We start from the raw sequence: 24,737 nt of genomic DNA, 5'->3' as shown, positions 1-24,737 counted from the left end.
TTTTAAGCGTTTTTATGTTGTATGCACGTTCACTCAATACAAAGTCAATGGAGAGCAATGAATTGTTTTCCCCTCCAGGGTGGGCGGGACTTAATTGCACTGTCTCTACAGTCAAATCAAGAGAGATCATCATTGACTCAATAATGTAACCTCTGTGGTTCAACTGGAGGCAAAAAGGCATGCACAAACATGTGTGCACACACACAATGGGATGGTTTGTCTAAAAATTGATGGCTACTCCACAGGGCAATTCTCTAGAGGAGTAAAACAAGAGCAATTATTGAACTACTCTCCCAAGGATGACGACAGCACCTCTAACACAGAGCTTTGTCCGCGGGAAAGAAAAAAAAAAAAATCAGTGCTACCGGAAAAACAACACAAAGTGTTCAGTTTTCCACCAAATAGGAAGTGTGTGATCACAGTTAACAGGCACAACGCATCAAATAAATACTACCAAACACTTGGTTTTCTTACAGAGGCCAAATGACCCAGCTAAACTGCACAGGAGAAAATACAATAGTTATTGGACATGCAATCATGATACATAAATTTGTGCTGAAACAATTGGTGATTTAATTTATCAACATTTTTCAAACTAATTAATCAATAAAGTTATGAAATGATTTGCTGCTTATTTTTTTTCATAGTCTGCTAAATTTAATATATTTTGGATTTTGAACTTCTTGTGAGACAAAATTAGCAATTAGAAGATATCACTCTGGCTAAATGATTCATAATAATACTACTAACAAGTTTAAAGGACCAGTGTGTAAGATTTAGTGGCATCTAGCGGCGAGGTTGCAGATTGCAACCAAATGAATACCCCTCCGCCTCCCCTTCTAAGCATATAGGAGAACCTACAGTGACAAAATGCAAAAGGCCCTCTCTAGAGCCAGCGTTTGGTTTGTCCGTTCTGGGCTACTATTGAAACGTGGCGGTACAACGTGGTGGCCTCAGTGGAAGGGACCCGCTCCCTATGTAGATATAAAGGGCTCATTCTAAGGTAACAAAAACACAACAATTCTTATTTTCAGGTGATTATACACAAATTAAAACATACTTATGAATATTCAATTTCTGCCAAGTCCGTTCCATTAGATGCCACTAAATCTTACACACTGGTCTTTTAACTGCTATGTAAATAAACATGTTGTATGTTGCGGCCCTACTTGGACAGCATCACACTGTAAGGTCTTCCTAATACTTTGTTCTTCTCACCCCCACTTCCTGCCACCCCATGTGTGTTTGGGAGGAACAGAAAGGTGGGAACTAGAAAGTCTGCTAATCTGAGTGCATTTCTATCTGAGAAACATATGGCAAGGCTTGACAACATTTCCTTGTAAACATGGACATACATAGGATTGCAGAAGTCAGTGAAGGTTACACAGTATGTGCTCAGGCTTCTGTTGTTCCACTTGGACTCTCACACAGCCAATGAAGCACTAGACTTTCCCTTTTTTTTTAACTAAAATGTATCAGTGCACTCTGAATGATTGTGATTCCACATTCGACTGAGGCTAAATTAGGTTATTTATCAGATAAAATTGAATGTCTATTACATAAGGAAAACAATGGTTTTCATTTTCGATCAAGCAGTAAAATGATCTATAAAGTGTACCACCGTGGGCCCAATTTGCTGTATTACATTCCATTCTTTGTAATGTGATCATTACAGATGTGCATTGCTATATCAGGGAAATAATATATTGTTCAACCCTAACCTCAAATGAATTCCACGGAGATAAGTGACCAGTTGTATTCCACAACCTCCTCATTCATAGGAAATAGGCACATCATCCTTCCTTGCTTTCATTGCCACTTCACTGGGCTTGTCAGACGCTACAAGAGAAAACCTGCATTGCACTGACATCCCTGTAAATGATGCAAAACTACAGCAGTGACTCCCTGAATGTCTGTCTGCTCTAACACTATGACCCCATCAACATCTGTGATAACGCAGTAAATAAAACATACCTCACTGTATGAACTGATAAATCACACATTTTTCCTACATGCTAAAATAACCTTGCATGATTTCCCTTCGTATCTATCCAACACTGCTTCTTGACTTGCCAGAGTAATGCTGATACAGTTGCCTAGCAACTGCCAATGGGCCAATCTCTTCTTCATTATTGAAAGCACCTTTCATGATTGCAACCACCTTTGATGAGGTCTCTGCTGAGAGCCACCAGTGACTCCACTATCATTCTCCTTGCTATCCAGGTGACATTTAAAGATAGATGAAGCGACTTCGATCCGTATTCAGTCAACTGGAGTACAGACATGCTTTCCTAATGAGCGGCTTGTTGTCAGCGCAAAAGACTTAGGAGAGGACAACTTCAAAGTTTAAAAAGTATATAAATGGTTGGTAGAGTAGCGGTCTTCTTCAGAAACACAACAATTGAAACAAATGTTACATACTGTTTACAGGTACAGTGCCCCCCCCACACACACACACGCTGTGAAACCCCTAACTAAGATCAGGTGCAACCTATTGCCTTCAGAAGTCACATAATTACTTAAATAGAGTCCACCTGTGTGCAATTTAATCTCAATATAAATACACCTGTTCCGTGAAGGCCTCAGAGTTTGTTAGAGAACATTACTAAACAAACAGCATCATGAAGACCAAGGAGCTCACCAAACACGTCAGGGATAAAGTTGTAGAGAAGTACCAAGCAGGATTAGGTTAAGACTGGAATGGTTTAAGGCAAAGAATGTTAATGTCTTAGAATGGTCCCGTGAAAGCCCAGACCTCAATCCAATTGAGAATCTGCGGCTAGACTTGAAAATTGCTGTTCACAGACGGTCCCCATCCAATCTGACTGAGCTTGAGCTATTTTGCCAAGAAGAATGGGGAAAACTGCAGTCTCTAGATGTGTAAAGCTGGTAGAGACATATCCCAACAGACTTGCTGCTGTAAGTGCAGTGAAAGGTGGTTCTACCAAGTATTGATACTTATTGGGGGGTTGGGGGTACTTGGGCATCCAACAGATGTCTGCTTTTTTGTCTTAATTTTTGTTTGTATAACAACAAAAACTATTTTGCACCTTCAAAGCACTATGCATGTTGTCTTAATCAAATGGTAAAAACCCTGATAAAATCATTTAAATTCTGGGTTGTAACATCGCAAAATCCAAGGGGGGTGAATACTTATGCAAGGTATTGTATGTGATCTCACTCCCTCAGCATGACAAGTCCCTATTTACTAAAGTTGAGAAGCAAACCACATCTGAACTGGATGATGTGAGTGTGTTTGAAAGTAAAAAGACCAACATGTATATGGTGTAAAACACAAAATTATTAAGTTAGTTGGAAAGGATGAATAAAGAGAAGCTGAATCTAAGAGCAGAAAAACGAGACAGCAGTCCATTTTTAGACACCCAAGATTAAAATTCCAACATTCACAGAAGATGTATTGATGTGCTGATGAGGGTACAAGTGGCTTGGAGAAATGATATAGCATGGTCTTAAAGGGCTTAGAGCCCTATTGACAAAATCTTGATATCTCTACCTACACTGATACCTGAAGAGGATTATTTTTCCCAGTAAGAGCACAAGTGTTCCTGGCACTTAAAGCAATGAAGGGCTTTGTTTCTAATCAGCCTTTAATGCATGAAATACATTTACCTTGGCATAGTAATTATGTTTAATGTGGGTGGCTGCCTTTTTTAAAACAAAATCTAAAAGCACTGACACTTCAGAATTAAAGATGCATCAGTATTCCAGTGCCAAGGAGGGAAAAGCATCCATGTTCAATAATGATCATTTTACAGTTTCTTATTTTATGCAACCATCCAACTAAGATGCATTAAACTAAGTTTAAAGTACAAAACAAACATTATTGGTGAAACAAGAAGATGGCAGTTAAAATCATAATTTAAGAAAAGCTAATATAAAAAGAGGACCTAGTGTTTAAATTTTACTGGCATCCACAAATACCTCCAGAACATTTCTCATCTCAGCAAGATAAGAAAGAGACAATGCAAACAATCAATAATCAGTGCTACATTATGAGAGGGATTATTTTCTAGAAGACATACTTATTCCCAGAGTAATTGTTTAATGAGGAAGTGCTATTCCGATTCTGTAAATCCTATTACCCATTTTAATTGTTATGTTATGTTATTAGCTGAAAGAATTCCAATATGTGAATGATTAAAAACACCCTTATTAGCACACCATCAATTCAACACAGTTCAGCAATGGTTAATCCCTTGCTTTAGAAAGCTCTCGCACACAATCAACAAACATTATTCCATGTACTGTAAAAAAGATATAACCACAGATTCCTCAAAAGCATTGCATGTGTGATGATGACAATTCTGATGCATTACATAGCCTCAAGGATTCTGGGAAAAATATAAGAGGCAGACCTGTGCATCAGTTATAGGCCTTTAAACAGACAGGTGATGTAGCCTGGAAAGCCTGTTATTGATGCAGTCTAACAAGAAAGGCTTTCTTTCACCTTCTGTGATTGAGGATGTCTTTGCAGAATGTTAATGCATTCATGTGGCATAAACAAACAGGGGGAACGGAGTCTTATCAATATCTTATCTTATCAACATATATGGGGTCAGTCCACCTAAAGTGGAGAATAAACCAAAACCTGAGAATTTGATACCAGTAATAATATATCAAGAGTAATGAACAATAATCTCTCTGTTCCTTCTCTGGATTTTGTGACAGAACATGTGCTGCTGAAATGAAAAGCTGCTAAACATAGGACGAAGATACTGTGGAAAATGTGCGAACTCCCTGAGAGATCTCTGGTGAGTGACTAGAAAGATGCTCTGTAAAAAAATAATTGTATCATACGAACAAAGCAGTGTGTGGGTGTGGAGGAGCAACTGTGAACAAATGTGTTACTCAAAATAAGAAAGCAGACTCTAAACCCTGCTCATCTCCTCTTTTCCATAAATAACATGAGACACAGTTGCCCAGTAGCCTTTAAATCCCCTCACCACCATGTTTGGGATATCTAGCGGGACCATATAGTGCCAAGAGTAGATAATGCACAAAACAACAGCTCCACTCAACAGTCTCCAGACGAAGTGTGGACAGTTTCCCAATGAAATGTCTGTCTCTTGTACCCACTCAGAATCATTTACTGGCCTTAGTAAATGAATTACTTCTCATGGTTAGTGTTAATGGTATGGAATTCTCATTACTGCGAGGAATACTGGAGCCTCAGTACAGTACACAACTTTAAGCTGAGGACAAGAGGATCCAGTCTCCTGTGGTCAGAGCTGTAAACCATGAAGAGGAATCAGGAGATGTGGAGAACTACTTTTTAGCCATGCTAGCAGCATGTCTGTCTGTTTTTCAAGCAGTCCACCACTTTGGTCCAGACTGTGATGACATTTTGTAGAAACATTCTCAGTCCCCAGAGGATCAAACCTGATGACCAGGTGCCCAGAGGATGTCTCTTAGGCCCTGTGCACACCTGGCATTAATTGGGTGATCCGGTCACAAGTGGACAGCTCTAAGTACATCAGGTCACACCTTACATTAGAATACATCTACACAGTGACCAGTGCAATGGACTTCCTGTGCCTAGTCTGCAGGAAATTAAAAGAAGAAGTTTGCAAAGACCTTGGTGCACAGAAAAAAACAAAACTCTTCAGCCCAAATGCAAACCAGACAGCGTGTTTCATCCATCCACAAGAATCCATTTTGCCTCTTGTTGTGGCTTCTTCTTATAGTTTCGCACTTTAATATGACACCATTGGTGCACGAATGAGTACATACTTCCACTTATGCAGAGGACGTCAGTTGAGTAGGCAGTCCTTCAATGTGGCCCAAGACACATTCATGTACACACTGCTAAAAGAATGTGGCCATATGTGGCCCAGACCACCTCCAAATGTGGTCTGAGCAATTGGATCTCAATGCGTCCTCAATGCGACTTTGGTGCATTCACACCTGTACTTAGAGCTGTCCACTTGTGATCGGATCACCCAAGACACATATTGATGCCAGGTGTGATAAGGGCCTTCATGACTTTGGTGACCCCCTGACTTGTTTTAGCACCACCAACAGGTCGAAGTTTTCTCTTATCTTGTGAAATATCTAAACATCTGCAAGAGAGATTGGCACAGAATTTTATACAGACATTCAAGGTTCGCAGATGATGTACCCCACTGACTTTGGTAATCCTTGGATTTTTCATCCAGTTGCACCATGAGGTTGATAATGAAATAACTGTTCATGGATTTCCATGCAGTTTGGTGCAAACATTAATAGTCTTTCATCTAGTGCGACCATGAGCTCAAAATTCCTATTTACCCAATTCTTTGGTTTATATAGGCTAGCTAACTGTTTGGTTATTTTACAATGAGCATAACAGTTTCACAAAGCTGCTAGTGTGGTTATAAACTCTTAGTCTTGTTTTTGTACACAAACACTCATGGCCACCAACCTTTACTTCTGATTACTTACCATTACTACACATCAGCTCATTAGCACTTTTTTTTTTTTTTTTTTAATTTAGCCTTCATTTTACCAGGCAAGACATTAAGAACAGTTCCTTATTTACAATGACAGCCTGGCAAGTGCCAGAAGACACTTGAGCTGTAGCTGTAAAATTATTCTGATGATGATGTGTAGTTGTTTGTTCTCTGGTTATGTGTGACCACACCCAATCACTGAGGAAGACTAAGGCACACGATTTCATTCACACAGGCCAACACGACTGTCTAGTGCCCCAGGGCAAGTAGGGCTGTGGGAATCCACTTTAAAAGCTGTGAGTATTCAGCATTTCCCTACCAACCTCAGATATCTACTCAACAGTGATAAACGGATTCACTCCCACTCCTCCAGGAAATCCATACATAATTTGTTTTTGGATAGACAGATTATGCATGCATAATCTGCACCATGAGCAGACCAATTGTGAGCAGAACTCAAGATGTCAAACAGTTTTTCCATAGGGTAGGAACAGCACAAGAAAAAACATGGTTCACCTTGACCATGTGTTGGGCACTTAAGGTTTCATCCCAAACTGTGAGCCTACACATCATTGTCTGAAAGCTTTAATTCATCTTCCTTTCTTTTTTTTAATATTTGCTTACAAACCAAAGCGGAACAGCAAACTGCATAATATTGTAATCCTGACTTCTGTTAAATCCTTCCATTCCAGTTTTTAATATAATGGTAAAGATGTTGTTTTCTGAAAAACTCTCCTGTTTGTTGCACTCTATCAGTGATGAAATTAAGTCAATTTCTCCAGTTAAATGATCAAAACTGATTAACTTGAAAATTTACAAAATCACCCCTCAAATTACTGAAACAACAAAAGGTGTGAAGCAAAGAAGTGCTAGTGGAAGGTTTCTACACTGTGTTAGTATGCATAAACAGATTGCAAGGGAAGAATGAACCTCATTATAGCTTTAACAAAGACATAACAGCTACAACCAAACACTGCTGAGAAGAGTAGATCAAAATAGTGCACAGCTCATACAGGATGTTGACATCTGGGCTGCTATGATATCCTGTCACTCCCTACTGTTTGTGTATCACAGTATGCACCTGGGACATAGAATATTTGACTGCATTTCATTTAAAAAGGTGCTTCTGTTAATTTGTCTACCCACAGGAGTAGATGAGATAACATGTAGGCCTATCATATCACCAGAAAATGCAGCCTCCAAATGAACCATAGAGTTAAATCAACCCTATTCTGACAAAATCAAAAACAAAAACTGAACACTGCAACATTAAATCATTCTGGTGTTCAAAATACTGTGTCAACCCCGTGCGTTGTGAATTTTAAATCGGAGACAAAAACACAAGAGACAAAAAATTCAGAAGTACAACACCTCATGTTGTGCAGAGGCAATAAAACTACTGAAAGATGAATATGAAGAGTCTTAAATGGCGTCTCTTCCTGTGTCCTGCGTGTTCACACATTTGACACATTCAGTCAACCATGACGTCAGTGCAGCTCTGTTGAGGGTATGAAACCATGTAATGGTAACACTGCACAACACAGCAAGATATGGCACAGTTTAAGTGTGTTATACCATGCAAGTAGACCAATGGATCCTGTACACCCAGCTGTTCGGGGGGTGTTAAAACTCAATTCTTTTCCTCAAACTACCTAAAGTAATTCCTGCATGACAAATGCTGGCTCTGATTTAGTGGAAAAACATAAATGAGGTTCAGTGGTGGCAAAAGGGTAGAGAAAACACATGAACACAGAAAGCAGTGCTTATGACAGCTAGTGATAAACAAAGGACAGTGGAAAAGGCAGTGAATTCCTATCTTGAGTCGGAACAGGCCACCAATGTATCCCCTGGAAACTGTACTCTATACAACACAGAGAAGATCTGTCCGGTTGGTCTGTGGGGAGAACTGCTCCTCAGTTTACCATCAATGGATTATTGTGCTGAGTTGAACAGATTAATACTGTTAAATTATCTGGGGACAGCTACCAAGGAATGAACTAGCACAAATGATTCCTGGGATTTGGAGTTTCCCTGCCTAATATTCAGTCATTACATCACACTGCAGCAAGGGAGTCACAAAGCCCAGTATCCCAACAGCCATTGCCAGTGTAATGAGATGTTACCACTCCATCTGTTAAGGTAATGTTTTTAATAATCTAAGTTATTAAAATGATAACTGAATGCTGCATGACATGGATTGTGGATAATGACTGAGTTCACAGTAGAGCAGTCCAGCTGGGTCTCCACTGACACCCTGCCGGAACCTCATTCCAGTGAAGGCAGCCCTCCGTCCATACTCCTTGCACTACAACTACTTCTTCATAAATCCAGAAGGAGGAGGAAAATATCAGACTGGAATACATATTTTTTGCAATGCTGGTTTAAGTACTGTAGTGTTAACCTTTGCTTTTACTGAAACTGTCGTGCCAGAAATGAAAATGGTAATATGTTTGGCAACAAGACACGTCACACGGGCCTTCAAACCTTCCTAGTAAACTTGGCTTTTTAAACACTTTTAGAAACATAATAAATGGACTTTAAATAACTCGCTTGTTTAGCAGCTTTAAGGCTACCAGCGACCCATAACGAAACACTCAACATTAACATGCTCATTCTGTAGGAGCAATAGGAGCCACTGCTTGCTGCATTCAAAAAGGACACAAATGTCTAGCTGTCAAATTTATAAATGTCTCCACTTTTTCAAATGTATTTTCCAGAAAAACAAGCTACATGACAAAAAAATAAAAACACAGAAAGGGATTGTGGAATGACTTGACAAGGCTTTGTGCTCCTCATCTGCCATTCACAACCACAGTGTATAATTTCATGGTGTGTAAGAAAGACAGGTGGTTTATTTTTACCATCTGTTACATTGGGCTCATGTGGGGCACAGCATTGAGGGGGGCCTCTAGTACTAAGCAGGCACTGAGGTCTGCCAGTGATTGTTTGGCATTTCTATCTCTGGAGCCATATTGACATGGCAGGCTTACTGTGAAGCCAATGAAGAAGCAGCAAAACGTGGTGAGGTAAAGCAGAGTTGACACTTAACGCACACGCGCAGCTGTGAGGTGAATGATCTCCTCCAAGGAGCAAAACCCTCAGAGCTCAGCGGGGATGCAGCACACACAGATAAAAGACAACGAGAATGAGGTCCCACCTTCAAACGTACACACACACACATCAACAAAGCTGACTTAAAGCTTCAAAGCCCTGTCTCTGTTGTACTGTGATACAATGCTGTGACAAACAGTCAACCAACATTTATGACTGCTTCTATGTAATTATTATTCTTACTGTTACACAGTGACTAACACTCTGGGTTATTGTTGATTTACTCATCTCTGCAGCCGCATATTATTGCACTGTCACTGTGATTTTAAGACATACAGTATGATAATTATAATTGCACAGGGCAGGCTGGAAAACAGAAGCATATGTTCAGTTTCATTACCGTAGTGCCACATCAATTAAGGTTGTAAAACTCTCCCAGATAATTTAAAATTAGGGCTGGGCAATATAGCCTATAAATGATATCACAATAGTTTTAGGCTACATTGCAATACATGATATATATCTTGATCTTGTCCTCTAAACTACTGTATTACTACTAAACTGTAACTACTAAAATACTAAACTACTAAATAAACTACTGTTACAATAAAATTGAAGTGCTGTTATAATAAAGTAAAATTAAGTACTGTTATAACAAAGTTGAATAAAGTACTGTTATAATAAAGTTGAATAAAGTGCTGTTAAAATAAAGTTAAATAAAGTACTGTTATAATAACAGTGTTTCCCCTGTAACTGCACAGGCCTAGCGGGCTGCCAGTCCAATGAGAGCCTCTGCCAGGTCAAAAAAAAAATCTTTTTTTAAATGCCAAAAATAACACCAAATATCCATCCATTCAGAAATCAATAGTGTTTGGGAGCCTCTGTGCAGCGCTGTTGCCTGGGAAACTCTTGGTAGCGTAGCACCTTTAAAGAATAGGGCAGTGTGTAATGGTAATGTGTGTGTGTAGCGTCTGGGAAAAGTGAGGGTGAATGTAAAGCATAGGCTATAGTGTGTCAGTTAATAAATGCTGCAGCTTCTCTAGACAAAGAAAAGTCTTGTCTCTTGTTTCCTCAACTGCTGCAGTGAAGAGGGTTTGCCCCAAAGTTAGCGACAATGGGTTAGCCTAACCTGACCAGGCTCACTTAAGGTGGACTGACCTTTAAGGTGGACCAGCTATTCTCATTTTGGTGTCAATCCACCACTCACCTCACCTACATACGCCGCACACACTCACCCAGGAGAGTGGTCTGGATGGGCAGGCGGGTGTGTGTGCGCGATGTATGTATATGATTTTTTTATCTTTTTGTGTGTAAGAGGGAGAGAGACATAGAAGAAGGCGATAGAAGCGAAATGCCAAAGCAAGTCTCATGCCAGCTTAAAAAAAATTATGTTCGCATTATAGTAATTTACTACATCCCACATAGAACAAGTCATTGAGTATATTCGATGTATCCCCCACCCACAGCCTGATAATAGATATGTATATTGCCATTAGAACGAATCATTAAGTGTCTATTTCAAAATCTGTGACACAATGTTAGTTGAAGGACTGATCCCTAAGGTGTCACAATATGACTATTTCAAGCCTTGGACTTGGTTCCTTCTTGCTCATCTTGTCTTGCTTGCTGAAGTGCTACCTGGTTGCTAGGCAGCCCTGCTGTATGACAAAGAATACCCATTTCATGGCTCAATATGCGTCAGTAAGGATCTCTTCATGTGGAATTCATTGCTGGGTAAAGGTCAAAAAGAGATCTTTAAAATATCCAACTAGTCATTTATATTAGCATCGAGTAACAAGCGGTTAATTTCATTAACTGTTTGCATTATTTCCTCCTCTGTAAAATCACTTCCTCTCCCGAACATGTGTAAGAGAGCCTGTCATATATCCTAATCCTATGCTCATCATTCCAGGCACAATAGTGGTAATGGATGCACACACACGTATGTACATAGGCTCAAAAGCAATAAACACACTTCTATTGCCTATAAACTTCAAACAAGCCAACAAGTGGGTTCCACAGCAATCAGTTTTACAACATATGTAGGTACGGGTCAGCTTTTCAGTATTAATCCAGAAGCACACTAGACAAAGCACAACAACTTCCATCTTGTTGAAGATTAGGTAACAACGTGGGCTCACTCATAGTATGACAAGTGACTGTGTATACATATCGAAGGATCAGCACTCAGGGGGGAAAAAATGGTGGTTTGCATATATACAAACACGGAGAGACAGAGAGGGAGCAGAAGAGAACGAAGATGTTTGCTCGGGAACGAGTTAGTGTTACTGATCCGCCAAACACTGATATTTCATTCAGCAGGACATTTAATGGTAATAGCCTAGTACTTTATTTTTAACTCAGATGTTTAACTTACATTTAACTCATTTTTATAGTTGTGTTTCTCATGAGCAGCACGGATTGATGATACTGACATTTCATTTGCCAGCTGGCCCCTGTGACAAATCATCTTGTTCTACTACTCAAACTACAGGAACAATGAAATAAATATCAAATATGAACGGGTCAGCAATAACCCTGCAATTAAAAAGCTTTCTGGTCATCATTTTGTCACAAACACCAAGTTGTTGAGCAATGCCACAAACAGCTCCCCTTCTCTTATTATGCTGCTAATTTTTTCTTATGATAAGCTTTTTACTTAACACAGACAGCACAGTGGTATGCTCAATGTCAGAAATATACAAAAGCAAACCACTTTTACAACAATGAGAAGATATTGCTGCCTTTTTTCCTTCCTTACCCCTTGCTAATTCTTCAGTGCTGCTTGTTGCCATCTTCATAGCCTTAGGACTGGCAGACTCTCCAGATACCTAATCACAATTTTAGGAGCGGATATGGTCCAAAAATGAACGTAGAGAGCGGACACACATGGTTCTGTTTGTACTACATCGGATGTCTGCATAGGCGGACATGATTTGTTTGCCAGACATGGGTAGATGATGAAATTTACATCGCGCAGACCCCCCCAGACCCAAGTAGACCACATTGAAACTATTGACGTAAGGCTGGGTATTGTTCGAAATTCTTGATTTGGTGCCTCAACACTACCTGTCTCCTCTCAGTACTGAAACAATAAAGAATATAGATATAGTTAAATAAAGAACTTTCCCTAAATAAAATATCAAATAAAAAAATTAAACTAGGCAGTATCTGATCCAAAAATGGGTAAACAATTCAAAGAATCTGATCAATCATTCAGTGACAACTTTTGATACATGACACTTTTCAATTCTCATTGATACAGACACACTGCAGTGGATGCTCAAGTATTGAGGCTCAAGAAAGCAGGATAGGTAGGTAACTAGTCGACTGATGTCATTTTACACTAGGGCTGCACGATATGACCAAAATCCCATGTCCTGATATAGGTAATCTCATATCCAGATAACCATATCCATCACAATATAGCACATTTTCTGTAAATTCAATGAATAAATAGTTTCCGGTCTGTGTCAGACTTTTCATACCCAAACCATGTCTATGTGACAGGAATAGCCCCTCTTTTAGGTGCAAGTTCCTGGTTTTGTCTTGAAGAATGCCACTGCTGAAATTTCTCGTACATAATAATCACAATGAATGCAAACCATACTAACTTTCTACTTCAAGCAGTGGTGAGCAAATGGGAATAGGTGTTATTGCTGCAGCCTCTCCTCTCTGCTTCCCTGTGTCGGTGTTTGACTGAGGGCAGGGCTCAGCTCCTACACACACACACACACACACACACACACACACACACACACACACACACACACACACACACACACACACACACACACACACACAGCAGCGAGGCCACGGTGGAATGAAGCAGGTGAAGTGAAATAATGAAGTAACGTTTTACTTGAGTTGGCGACAACTCAAGTAAAACGTTACTGTAAGTGCAACACGATTTTATTAAACCACCTGTTCAACAAGCATAAACATGCAGAAAAGCACCTGTTTTGCCCTCAGTCTATCCACTACCAGTATGTTTTACACAAGCCCAGCATGCTGGTTAAGCTAATAGCAAACTGTATACCAACAAGCTAAAACAAAAGCTGTATGTATGTAGCCGAACTGTTTAGCTTCATTTGCCACATTTCTCAAAATTTGGCAAATTCTTGTAAACTTATCTACAGGCTGAGATAGCAGCCCTCCCTCTACCTGCAGCAGTGAATCACATCAGCAGCAGAGGGAGGAGGACAGGATGAATGACTCACAGTGACTGATGTCTGTGTTCTTCATTCTTTCTAAACTTCGCACAGTATTTTCATGTCAGAAATATTATTTATTTTGACATGTTATTTTTGTTTCCAGTGAGATATTATTGAGTTTATACACTGACTTTGCTGTTGTAAACATTAATGTTGCTGCTCTGGAAACAATATTTGGTTACAGCTGTTTAAAATATAAATCAATTCTACTCCTGAAGATTACTTCAGGACACAGTGCTTATTTCATCAGTGAGCATATTTGTTTCACTTTTCTTCTTGCTAATGTCGGAGTGTACTGTGAAAATCTACAACCAGTGTAGATTTTTTGTTTTTTTATAAATATTATAAGGTCCAAAATTATGTGAAAATGCATAGTTTCATCAAATTCTCTTGGGGGAAGAGTCCTTCTGGTGCCAAAAGCTCCTGTAAATTATCACACATAGCACGATGAACATGAATAAACCTATCTGGAACAATTCTAACATACTTTTAAGTTATTTCACTGCTGGTGTGCACAAATACAGGTCCTGGCAACGTGGGCTCTGCATGCACACAACAGCACCGCTGCTGAATAAAATCCTCGGGGAAACACTAATCAGACTGTCACTGTTTCTGTGTGACGCAGTTCTGATTGATCCCTGCCCAATTAGTAAGCAGAGCACCTTCCACAAACAGCGCAATACACACTGCTGCATCTATACCAACATAGGTACATAAGTTTCTTTTTAATATTCAGACTCTGTGATTGGTTTGTCCATCATTCTCCCACACCGTAGACAGAGCGCAAATAATAAAGGTTCTCTGTGACAGAAAATCAATACAAGAAACATTGCATGGTATGACCTCCCTAAAACCTCAGCGTCTGTCTTGACTGTCTGCAGAAATTACAAAACAATCTTACAAAATGCAAAGAACGTCTAAAGAGCATGCCATTCAACATCAGTTGTTTTTTTTTTAATTACACAGATCACATAGCAGTTTATAGTCTGTTGGTGGACAGTTAGCCTTTGAGTTGTGCAAAAATAATCAGGTGACTGACAACAGAATTCCAGTCATTTCCTTTGAGAGGTCATTAAATCTCTTCCTGGAACTGTTACATCTCTACTCAGGAAGTGGACCATGCCAGGAGTAGTAGACAGTCCACTTAGCAAACAGGCACTAGGGGTGGGAATCTTTGGGAAACTCACAATTTGATTTGATTCCAATTCTTTAGTGTCCATTTCGATTTAGAATCGATTCTCAATACAAAAATTGATTCTTGATTGAACGAGTAGAAAAGGGGGCACTATTTTCAGTCCCTTGCTCCAATATACTGTGTGTGAAACCATTCATTGGTGTCCTTAGTCCACTGAAAAACAACATGAAACATAACTGGCAATTAAGATAAACAGTCTGCAGCCTTTTCATTCCGCTTCCTTTTGTGAAGATGAACTTGAGCGTGTGCACACCACACTGCCCTCGCACTTGAGTTCCACCTTTTCGGTTCCGTCAACATCACGTTATTAAATGACATTTAGAAAATCTATTTTTGACATTTGTGAATCGATGCAGAATCGTCCACATCTGCTTTGTGATGCATCTAAGAATCGATTTTTTCCCCCACCCCTAATAGGCACACAGGCCTAAATTAAGTCTTTGTCACAGGGTACTGGTTTCTTCTGGACCAAAACCTACAGAGTATGTCTGATTGTGTGTGTGTGTACGCATTTTTGTTACCTCATTGGAGACCTTGTCGGGACCAGTAGACCTCATGGGGACCAAGGTCTAGTCCTAATGAGGCAAAACGTCATTTCTGACGTCCTGGCTAATGTTAGGGTTAAGGAGTGTATTGAGGTTAGGTTAAGGTTTGGCTGTCCACAATGAATGGAAGTCAAAGCAATGTCCTAATAAGGACAGCTGTGCAAACTTGTGTGTGTATGTGAGAGAGATAGAGATAGAGATTTGCTCAGCTTTAACAACAATCTGTGAAGAGCTTAAGGTAATCAGATCACTTTTGTGGACAAAAAATAAAATAAAATAATACATACGACTACAGCCAGTAAATAAAACTAAATAATGTGTTGCTAAGAATATTTCCATACTTAAAACTATAATATTTCCAAATTATGTCCAGAAAAAGGTTCCATTCCACTGGGTCACAGCTGACCTTTTTTAAATGCTCTATAACATTAACTTATCTTCAGATCTGCCAAAGCCGCCTCATGGTAAATGTGAATACATCCACACAGCTTGCTAATCAGGTTTTTACAGAGCACCACAAATGCCATGAGGGTTCAGCTGAGTTTACACAGAAACAAATGAGGGAATCAACCTTAGCCGATGGCAAGTCAATGCCTTCACAGGACAGCTGATGATCAAGCACAATGAGGTAGATATCTAATCAGGCCCTATTAGCTTAAATTTATTCCCTTGACAAGAGCCTGTTTGTGACTGCAGGATTTTAATCTATTTACAAGAAAATTAAATTTCAGTGACAAAAAGTTGTTCACTTCTCTGCCTCGTTAAGTCTATCATGACCAGTAATCATCCAAATAAAATATTAACAGACACTATTAAGGCTTGGCAATACAGTTGTGAAAAATCATTGAATTAATAAAAATGTTTTTTGATCATTTTTTGATCACAATATAGCAAATGTTAGCAAAATTACATGTAAAATAACCAAACTGACATTCAGTGCAATTAAATAAATATTTTCCACTGTTAGCCATTACATAAAACAAAACTCTTCACTAATTTAATACATAACACTTTAACTCATGTTGCTAGAATCATTTGTACAAAAGAATTTTGTTAAAAAGAGAAAGAAAAAACCAAACAGACAGTCAATAAACAATAATATTGACATATTGCCCAAGCCTAAAGACTAGTTATACTTTTACAGGCCGTCTACCCCAGTCACCTCTCAGCTGTGTTTATTCAGTCATCTGTCTCATGTATGTCTAACACAACACTAAGTTTTAATCTATATAGTTGTTTACAGCAGCCACATATCACGTTTCAGTTTGCACATGTAACCGCAACCCAAAGTATGAGAAAACAATTGAATTTGCTATGTACTTACATTAAGTGTGAATGTTAAGTCACTTATTCTGTATAGTGAAGCAAGCAAATCCTATAGGAAAAACTAAATAATATAAGCTTTTTGTTTAAACTTAAAACTAAGATTAAAACAATTGCTGGACTGAAAAGCTTTTGTAACAATTGTATTCTATTGCTTAAATAAATGTCTGGGAACAGTCAAAAATAAGCAGCACAACTTATCATAGTTAATGTGTTACAATAAAGTGAGCACAGTGTGGGGGTTTCTGTGTGGTGTTATTAGTTGAAATGTGATTCAAATAGTATTTTACTCAGTGGGACATATGAGTCAACCAGTATTAAAACTGATGATGAAGTTAAGACCATTAAGCTCTGTCTTAACAAAGCCAGTCGTGTAGTGTCTCTGTGTTATGGCTGCTTGAGTTCTACTAATCAGGAAAGGAAGTTGGGTGTCAAAACTGTTACTATAAGGTGTCACATTAGGGCAGGAAGAGGGTTTTTCCTATCAGTGCCAAGCCAAAGTGTTTGCAGATCTGACACACCAGCACACCACAAATGTATGTGTGTGTGTGTATATAATACGTGAATGTGTGAAAGGTAGGGATTAGTTGGCTTCCAGGCTGAATTATATTTTACCTTGGGTTTCAATCATTTTGCACAACAGGGGGATAAGTTGTTAGCATGCATTTGCATATATTTGCATTAAATATGCTTCATCTTTCAGGATGTGGGATTTATTAGGCTACTACTTTCAAGAAAGAGAATGTTTGGACAGCTAGAAACTTAAAAAGAAATGTCAATCAAAAAATCTAATATGCTTCAATCAATAAGAATCTACTGCAAATATGTCAAAGACAAAGTCTGCAGGTGGTCACGTTTGTACAGAGTGTACGCGACTGAGGTATGGGTGACATTTCTTATTGGAAGCACTAGCATACACTAGCATACATCACGTTTTGCCAGGTGTGAAAGGGAATAAAACAGGAGCCCCTGTCTGAATTCTGTTAATTACATACAGAACAGTATACAGTCCTAATACTGTCAAAATTGTCAAGCATGTTCATTTTTTCCAAAGATTTTAAAATTTCAAAATCAACGTAATGTTGATGGAACAAAAAATGTAGAACTCAACTGCGAGGGCAGTGCAGCACCCCGGCTGTCTGTAGCGTGCACACACTAGAATTATCTTGTAGTTCATCTTCAAAAAAAATGCAGCAGTTGAAAGCATTTTTTTAATTTAATGACTACATAATTACTTTTGCAAGGCGAACGTGAAGTACAGATCGTTTATCTTAATTGCTACTTATGTTTAATATTGTATTTCAGTGGACTCAGGACACCAGTGAATGGTTTGGCACACAGATAACAACTATAAACACTATATATTGATTTCCAGCGTGGTCGGACAACACATCGTATGAACCGGTTCTGGGCAACCATAAATCATAAAACAGGACACCAGGTGTCCTGACTGCAAGAAACAGAAAAGTTGTTTTCCTTTTCCAATGCAGCACAACTAAACTGTTTCAGTAATAGATGTGACCAATGAGCCATTGTTGGATGATTACATTACCTCAAAACCAAGGTAAATATCGAACCCTGAATTTTGTGTGCTGTTACACCCATAGTAGTTAGTGAAATCAGCTACTATTGTGTTTTTTGGAAGGAAACCCGCTCAGAGAGAAAACTGGTTACCAGTCTGACCTGTTACATTAGTAATACTCCATTTTGGCCTAGCAGGATCTGATTCAAACAAAACAGTCATACAAAATTCAGACCAAAACGATTTGGGAATTGTATCGCAGCACTTAGATTCCAACCCTTATCTAAATCATCACAACAGGAAAAGTCAATTAAAAGACACACAAAGTTTGTGCCAAGTTGGACCCGAAACATTTATTCTGTGACTCAATTTGGGCAGCACAGCTGCTGTTGAATGTATTTACATTTAATCAAAAAAAAAAAAGATTGCTTTTTGGCTTTTGCCTTATTTGACAGTCAGTGCAGAGGGGTATGACATTACAACAAAGGTCCACTGACTAGAAATTGAATCATGGACACTCCCAATCAACCATATTTGACAATTTACACAAACTTTGGACTTTGTTTTATGTGCTCTCTTTGCATGTTTGTCTTAGAAATACCTGAAAATAGTGATCCATAAAATCTTGTATCTATTTTTAGTTTCAATGTCTGAATGGAATCAGCGAGTAAATGAAAAAGACAGAATGACTGTAAGATAGGGATTAAGCAACATCTGTGGGGATAGCGGTTCATCATATCACCTCAGAGAGGCTGGCAGAGGCTGAGATATTTCCATTTCTTTCATCATTTTGTAAGAGTTGAGTACTTCCAGTAAGAGGTTGCCAGGAGGTCAGCTTACCAGATGGGTGAAAAAAAAAAGATTGATTCACAGAAGAGTCTCAATTCTTATCTTCTACGATTCTGAATCGATTCACAAATATTAAAAATCGATTTTCTAAATGTTAGTTAATAACGTAATGTTGATGGAACAAAAAATGCAGAACTCAACTGCGAGGGCAGTGCAGCACCCCGACTGTCTGTAGCGTGCACACACTAGAATTATCTTGTAGTTCATCTTCAAAAAAATGCAGTGGTTGAAAGCATTTTTTAAATTTAATGACTACATAATTACTTTTGCAAGGCGAACGTGAAGTATATTATGAACTTTCTACACCATCAACCAGAGACTAACGTTAGCGGAGTGGAGCGGAGCAGCAAACTCTAGCAGCAACAAATGAGACCGGCAGATCAACACATACTAAAGCATTAAACAACGTAAACCAACTCTGAGGTGAAGAAAATAACTCTGTTTCACCTCAAAAACCCTGCGCCCACTCAGCATCTTGTACAACAACGCAGTTTGTTATTCTCATACAGGCAAGAGACTGTAAGATGCTTTCAAATTAATTAATTTGTTAATTAATGTAGTTAACTTTTAAAATAAAAAGGCTGCAGATTGTTTATCTTAATTGCTAGTTATGTTTAATATTGTATTTCAGTGGACTCAGGACAATAGTGAATGGTTTGGCACACAGTATACAAGAGACTGAAAATAGTGCCCCCTTTTCTATTCATTCAATCAAGAATGGGTTTTGAAACAAGAATTAATTCTAAATCGAGACCCAAGAATCAGAAACAAATCGAATTGTGAGCTTACCAAAGATTGACACCCCTACGAGATATACCGTGCAAGTGTTGAAAATGTTAGATGTGATGTATAAGAGCTGCTGAGGAGAACTGAAAGGTGACTTTGTCTAAATGGCAAGGGGGAAATATGAAACCACAAGAAAAAAACGTTCCATGCACACACACACACACACCCAGCCAAAATAATCACAATGCTCCACTGTGAGCATGAATACATACTGACTCCAAACAACCAGTCTCCACAGCATAGCTCTCTGAACAGCCAACCAGCACAGCCTGGCATATTCCTCATTTTGGGTGACTGCAGGCCTTTAGACATACCAGTCACTAAACAATTATGAATCACTGAAGTGAAACAAACATTCAACAAACAAACAACTTTACTTACTGAATTCAGATACTATGAGATGTGGTGTTGCTCTTAAAACCACAATTTAAGAGGATGATGCTGCTGCTGCTATTGCCACTATTCCGTTCTTCCAAATGTCTTGTGGGGTCCACAAAGATTTACCTGTCAATTAAAAATAACAGCACATGTAAAAATATAAAACACACTTCACACTGTGCAAAGACCAGAGTAGTCCCATAAAGACCACATAAATAGTTTCCGTGAGCCAAGGAAAGAAGCTGCAAGCAACTCAAACAAAAGATAACGCCACCTGTTGTACAACATTACCATCAGAACTAAAAGGGTTATCAAATATAATGAATCCAAAATGAGATTTTGTTGAGTTTATGCAGACAGCTGGAACTGCCGGAGGGAAATGACTTGCCAAATATATACAGAAATTATCCACAGTGTTTTGCCACCCCTCAACGATGGAATTGCTTTTCTGTCTTCTCCTGATGTAATCAATGACTTGTGCGGCCTGTCAGTGCCATAAACCAGCAACATCTGAAAAAGTAACATATGGTCTTAGCTTCTCTAATCTTGTCCACTAGAAAAAAACAGAAGCACATCTGCTCTTTGGTCATTATTAAAGTCTATGGCTAACTCGCTGTCACAACAGACAGTAGGAAATTAAAAGCAAAGATGCCAGGAAGAAAGCCATACTCATTGGCTGAACAATATTGCTGGTACTTGGTAGTCCTTAGGGACCAGAGGTCAGTACAGATAAAACTAAACATAGTTTCCCACTGTTTTGTTGAGGTAAATCTATTTGTTACCATTCTAAAAATAAATCTAAAAATGACCAAAGCAATACTTTTTGATTTAAAGTCAAAGACACTCACATTGCCTGCTGTGATTGTAAAAAATGAATGATCTATCAGTTCTCAATTAAACTAAAGTCTTCAGCGAAGATCCTTCATAGCTGCTGTCTACAGAAAAATCCTTTTGTGTAACTGCATTTCTGATCTTTTAGGAACGTGCCTCAGGCAGCATAAATACTACCCTCATATGGCCTGTACATTTATACAGTTAAACTATAAATAACCATTCAAATTACAGTTCATTGTGTCATTGGTGGACAGTGTTGTGAATGGAAGTGTTAATTAATCACTGAGGGGTTAAAACAAAAAAAGGGGTCACCATCTGCTTTGGCTACCCAGCATGCAACATGCCAAGAGTGTGTGAAGGACCTGTGGGACTGCCCAGAGCTGTACTCGGTGCTGCTGCCTGCTTCAGTGCCTCTCCACAAAAAGTACACAGACACACATGACCAGCCATCTACATATGCTACTGCTTAACAGCTGAAATACACCAGGCATGGACGCGATGCGTCACTGAAGAACAGGGTCTTCTACCTGCTACACTGACTCCGTCTCTGTCACTTCAAGCATATTTAGTTTTGTCAAGTGATAATGCAGTTGGTTATGCAGGGTTTGGAAGAAACTGGTACTGAATTAATTAACTAGATCATTTTAACTACATGATTATGGATACACATTGATTTGATTGATTTGTTTTAATGTGCAATGTTAAAAAAAAAAAACCCACAAGGTTGCACTGCTGCTTTGCATTGCCTCTGGTACAATGAAGTATTTATTTTAATAATTTTTAAATTGCTTGTACTTGTTTTTTTACATAGTTCTATGTAGTTTTTACCTGCTGGAGGGCCACGCAGCCATGCATAGAGAAAAAAAAGCTGCAGTACAGTTGTATGACAACCTGCACCACTTCTATGTGACATAGAGAGCCACACTGTTGTTCTGCATGAGAGCTATTAGTAAGAAGAGCTTGCAACTAAAGCTGAAAGAGTCTTTGAGGTGACAATATCCCACAGTCACAAGTATCCATGGAAAAAAAAACAGTCTAAAAGGTCATCACCAGGCCAGATCTGACCCATTTACCAGAGCATATTCTGGATTCAGAAAGTGCCAGTGTGTAGGTAAAAATATCTAATGGTTTACTTACTCTGTTTTGGTTTGCTTACTTGTTGTGGTTGGACAGAGAAGCTGGTGAATTTGTACCTCAGCCAGCAAATTGTTGATAACTACATCAGCTCAGCCACAGTATTTTCCATTGCTGTGCAATCCACATCAATTTTATTCATTTTCCACAAAGCAGAAAACTTTGTCACCATGGGCACAAAGAACAGAGCAGGAACGGAAGCCCTGTTTCATTTATCTTATTCCCTCAGCCAATTAGAATCCCCCGTCCGCCCACTGAGCCCGGATGATATGTTGATTCCTGATCACAAGGCGAACAGAGAAACACAGTGCGACTGCTGCCACGGGAATAAGGCTTGATTCAAGAAAAAGAGAAGCAAAATAAGCAATTAAGAAATTTACCAGGCTTCATGCCCTCCTCTGTCAACTCATTTGACATCACAGCTCTTCATTTTGAGATATTAGGAATGTAATAGCCACCAAGTCACTTCCCTCATGTTATTATTGGCTTCTGTTTGACCCAAGCCAGCATCTCGGGTTAGGTTTTGTTGTGTGTTGAAATGTTTGTAGCATTACAAACAGAAGAACAAAATTAGCACCAGCCACCAGCCAAATGCTGGTAAAATATGCAAGTGGCTGATAGATTTGCTTCACTAACCAGCCAAAAAAAACAGTGGTAATCTATTGAGTGGCTGGTAAAATTCGAACATTCACTAGCCATTTGGCCAGTGGACAAAAAAGTTCATTTTGCACCTTGATTACAAACGTGGGCATGTTGATCCAGCATGCATTAAGCAGTGTTGTCATTTTAAGAGGAAAATACAACTGTTTACTGTTTGTTTCTTCCACCTTAAACACTTTTTCATTTTATATTTATCAGTCATCAGATGAACAATCCTTTGATTGAGACTTTCTATACACAACTAAAGAGTGAGCTACAGCTCAGTTAACAACTTCACAACTCTGACAAGATGACGGTTTAGTCTGAGAGTGTTGCAGCATTGCTGAACTGCACTTGGGACAAGTCTTGACACACCAAACACTAACCTGTTCTGTGTTGCACAGACTCTCACACTGCATGATATATATCTACTAAGACATCATCAGCTACTCCACCACACCTCATACTTTTGCAGTTAGTCTCATTTAATTGTTGCATTTAAATTTTGAGTGTACACTGACACAAACTCCACTCATTTTTATGTGACCATTTGTGGCACAACACTGTTAATGTATCCCCTTTCCTGCAGATAAACACATCTGGTATGACAATGGTATTTTTTCATGACACATCTTTAAGTGCTGCCTTCATTAGACCATTTCTATCACCCAATTTGCTAGATATTACTGTATTTTTGGCTCTTACTGACCAGTTTTCACCTGTTAAGTAAACTCCACTTTCTTCAACATGCTAGATTTGAAGGGCTGCTCAAATTCACCAGCACAGACTAGAAAGATGTTGACTTCTGTTTCGTTTAATAATGACATCACCTTTCTACAGAGGGCTTTTAACTGGGTAAACAAAATAATTTGTTGCTGTCTAAAGTCAACCTTTGGCTGCTGTCGGTTAAATAACTTCACAGTAACTGGGTGGGGTGTTTCAGAAGCTGCTTCTACGGTTATGACGCGAAATGATTTAGAAAAAATGCGTTAAGCGTTTTCCTTACATAGCATTAACACGAGGCAAAATTGCTAGCTTAACTTAACGTTGCTGTTTTTAAAAAACATACTTATTTAACCTTAACGGTTTATTTTGTCAGAGCAGTCCACCATGCTCAACTTCACTTCACCAGCCAGCATTATTTTACCTGTAGTTTAAGAAAATTCACACAAACTACTGCTACAACAAAAGAACTTAACCTCCGGTTTAAAAAAAATAAAAATAAAAAAAAATAAAAATAAACACCATAAATAAATTGTCGTTGAATCTCCCAGCGCGGAAAGAATTATATTGTAGCTAGCAGTTAATGAACTCTCCAAGACGTTGACAGGCACAAACACAGCTTAAAACATCTTGAAGTGGGAAACACAATACTAAAGACGATAAAAAGCAAAGGATATATGTGTAACTTACAGTCGGAAGCGGAACAGTCTCCAGAGTTTACTTCAGAGTGTAGCCGTTACTGCGGTGGGGGAACAGAAGATAGTGTGCAGGCACTCCGTGTTTTCTCAAACCCCAGAGCAGCAAACAATCCAGGAGCTACCGACTACCGTAATGTCTAGAGCACACACACAAAAACGCACACCGGATTGTGTTCACCGTAATACATGGACAGAGCGCGTTATCTTTTTTTTCCCCCCATCCGCATTCTGCGAAGACCCGCCCCTACTCTGCCTCTTATTGGCTCAGTCTGACCCTGATGTTTTAACCCTGAACCTAACCATCTCACTCCCCATGCCTAAATCTAACCAACGAAGGCAACAAGTATTAGCCAATCAGAGACAGAGTAGGACGGGTCTTTGCAGAATGCAAGTGGGG

General features: G+C 39.0%; 1 protein-coding gene across 3 annotated transcripts in view; it reads right to left on the bottom strand.

Moving 5' to 3' along the window:
* The window catches only part of tp53i11b (tumor protein p53 inducible protein 11b), a 36,491-nt gene extending 11,981 nt beyond the window's left edge, over positions 1 to 24,510 (bottom strand). The window contains exons 1-3 of one of the 3 annotated variants that reach the window (XM_042412854.1): positions 24,333 to 24,510; positions 20,316 to 20,438; positions 13,115 to 13,219 (exon numbers count right to left, since the gene is read on the bottom strand). The gene's annotated coding sequence lies outside the window, so the exon portion shown is untranslated. The remainder of the gene's footprint in view (positions 1 to 13,114; positions 13,220 to 20,315; positions 20,439 to 24,332) is intronic. The other 2 variants (XM_042412853.1, XM_042412855.1) reach the window with 2 other exon arrangements.
* Between the last annotated feature and the right edge of the window lie 227 nt (positions 24,511 to 24,737).

Source organism: Thunnus maccoyii, chromosome 5 (genome assembly GCF_910596095.1).
Source record: "Thunnus maccoyii chromosome 5, fThuMac1.1, whole genome shotgun sequence".
Taxonomy (NCBI): Eukaryota; Metazoa; Chordata; class Actinopteri; order Scombriformes; family Scombridae; genus Thunnus; species Thunnus maccoyii.
The sequence above is the reverse complement of the archived record's forward strand: the minus strand, read 5'-3'. Positions and strand labels throughout refer to the sequence as shown.